The 3,046-nt window shown below is 34.5% G+C and overlaps 1 long non-coding RNA gene across 1 annotated transcript; it reads left to right on the forward strand.

Annotated features, from left to right (window-relative positions):
• The first annotated feature begins 1,907 nt into the window (after positions 1 to 1,907).
• LOC139878755 (uncharacterized) lies at positions 1,908 to 2,769 on the forward strand. Its single transcript, XR_011769623.1, has 2 exons — positions 1,908 to 2,168; positions 2,476 to 2,769. It is a non-coding gene; the product is annotated as an uncharacterized lncRNA (long non-coding RNA).
• The last annotated feature ends 277 nt before the right edge of the window (positions 2,770 to 3,046 follow it).

Below are 3,046 nucleotides of genomic sequence, written 5' to 3' on the forward strand. Positions count from 1 at the left end.
AATAACAATGATCTTAGTTCTATTGTCCCTCCAGGTACCTTTAACCCCAATAACTTGATCAAAATTAATAACTTCCTCAGCCTCAAATTTGGATGAATCCCAGATAAGTAATTGACCCCCACTTTTACCCACTTTTTCTTTCTGTAAGAATTCACATTCAGATGATCCCCATAAATAATTAACCCAGGTTATGTCTACAATTCTCAATTTAGTTTCTTGGTGTGCAAAAAAAGCTGGTTTTTCCTTGCAACAGATTCTTTTAACCCACCCAATTTTATCCACACGATTACGTTCCCCAAAACCTCTAACATTAAGTGAAATAATCTTCATTTTAAAAAATCGGTGCTGCGAAGAAATACAGAAGGAAAACTTACAGATTGGAAGCTTTTTGCTTCCACTTAAGTCCAAATTTGCCCCCATATTCTCTTAATGATTCGTCGTTAGTGGAGTTTGCAGAGGCTGTAGTCGATTGAGAGTCTTTAGAGTTGACCTTCAATTGACCAGACTTCAACCCCCTGGTATTCGCAGCACAAGATGAGCAAGTCGATCTCATCGGGGTATTAACTGGATTGGAATTTCTCGCTGCCATCTTCAAATTCATCATTCTAGATGATGATTTCCAACTTCTAATATTAGACCAACAACAATTTTTTTTCAATTGCACACCACCAGAACCTCCTACTTTTCTTCGACCGGTATTATTTGTTGAAGAAACTCTTTTACCTGTTTTACCTGAGATAGGATTATTAGGTAGAGAATTGGGCTTGGGGATTTTAATTAATGTGTTTTGGCCCAACTTCTGATTTTGACACTCCTTAACAGCCACACTCTTCGATTTGGGTGGCCCACCAGCATCATTAACAAGATTGGGCTGAATTGGGTCTGATCCCATAACCGAATCTTTAGGCCCAATGTCTACCACATAACGACCCAACTCCATGGGAGCAACATCTATTTTAGACCCAGTAGTATATGTTTCTTGGCCCAATTCGACACAATCGTCTTGCACTAATCCGTTACCCTTCCCATTAGACTCTTGATGTGCCCCACCAACACAATAATGATGTGACTGCTCCTGTCTGCTAGGGAATTGCAAATCATCCCTGTCAGGATTCTTGGGACTACACGTACCGTTAACAGATTGATTCATGCAAGGCGAGTCATCATTAGTGTCTTGGAAAAGGTTTCTAAACCCCATATCGCCCACCTCTTCATCTTCCACATATGCCGGAGTTTTTTTGCCGGAAAAAACTGAATTACCCTGGAAATCCGAGTTGAAATCACGACATGAATCATCGCCATCATTCTTGTAGAAACCGTTGTAATTTTCCAACAAATTATCCTCAAGGTTTTGATTTAATATGTTAATGTTATTCTCAAATTCAAGTGGATCATCATCTTCATCGTTATCCGAATTGTATTCGGATGTGAGCTCGTTGTCTTCATTACCGAATGTATCCTCAACAAAATCCTTATCTTCTTCCTCTTCTTCCACCGAATGGGTGGTCTCATCGCATTCAGGATCCTCTGGAATAACAATGTTGTTGTTGGAAGAGTCTTCTATTGTAAGAAACTGTTTTGTTCTATACATTTTTAATTACAATTTGCAAAGTGATATAGGTAAAAGATAAAAAAAAAATATATTAAATTTAAGTGTAAATTGTTTGAAAATGCATTGAAATTTTATCAAATTCTTATTGTATGCATATAACTTTTAAATCTTCTATTGTATGCATTTAACTTTAAATATGTTCTATTGTGCGTATTTAACCCATTGTAACAAGTAAACTTCAAGTCACTTTCATTCTAAATATACATCATTGATCCTTCATATTTGTCAAATTACTACATCATTTATTTTTTCTAGAGTACATATATATTTTTTCTTTCATCTTCATAGATTTTGTAAAAAGAAAGTAGCATCCATGATGCAATATTTAGGCATACAGAAATGAATCAAAGTGAAGATTTGAAAATTGATCTTCGCACCACCACTCTTTAAATCCCTCATTTTACTTGCCATAAATCCCCAATTTTAAAAGCTAATTTCGTTTAATTTCACCAATTAAACTAAAACCCATTTCATTCACACTCCGTACAACATTTATATTCCAGATCCGATGATGATGATCATTTATAGGAGTCAGTATCGTTTCAGGCCTTTAAAGGTAACTAAAATCCGTTTTACTTTCATTTATTTACATTATAACATAGGTAACGATGATGATTACGTTGATGAATATTACAGGAGCTCTTTTTAATTTTGATTACATGTATGATGATGATGATGATGATGATGATGATGATGATGATGATAGTTTATAAAATTGATTTTTATAGACCTGACGAATGATATTAATTATTAAGAGGTTGTGTGTTTTTATAAATTGGTATTCATAAATAGATCCGACGAATTGAAATTGCTTTTCATAAACTGATTTTCAAAAAAGTTGTTGTTTTGTAATTGGTTTCTAGATTATGATTCTGGCGGTTGAACTTTTGGAAGCTATTGAAGGTACTTTGTGGTTGATTTCCAGATCTAGCTATTGATGACGAGGATGGTGATGTTACAAGTATTATAGCATGTGATACAAGTGTCAGTGATCAATTCGATTGTGCAATGAATTTTATGGGTTAAATTAGAGATTTAGGGAAATTAAGAGTGAAAGTTAATACTGAACGAAGCTTCCTGATGATGAGTATAAAGTTTCTGTACAATTAGGTTGTTGAAAACAACTTTAAATCGATTCAAACAATTTAGTTTTTTTTTTTAAGTAGGGTTCTTAGTGGTGAAGATGAAAATGTGTTGTTTTGATTCTAAAAAAGGTTATAATTTTGAATGAAGAAGATGAAGATGGATGAAATTAGAAAATGAAGCGACCCGTCCTAATCCATCCGGACGAAGTCCATATCGATTACAAACGATTCACAATAGTTGGTTACATCGCGAGGTACTTGACCTATATATGATACATTTTACAAACATTGCATTCGTTTTTTTAAAAGACAAACTTTCTTTACATCGAAAGTTGACGGCATGCGTACC

This window comes from Rutidosis leptorrhynchoides, chromosome 1, assembly GCF_046630445.1.
Source record: "Rutidosis leptorrhynchoides isolate AG116_Rl617_1_P2 chromosome 1, CSIRO_AGI_Rlap_v1, whole genome shotgun sequence".
Lineage (NCBI taxonomy): Eukaryota > Viridiplantae > Streptophyta > Magnoliopsida > Asterales > Asteraceae > Rutidosis > Rutidosis leptorrhynchoides.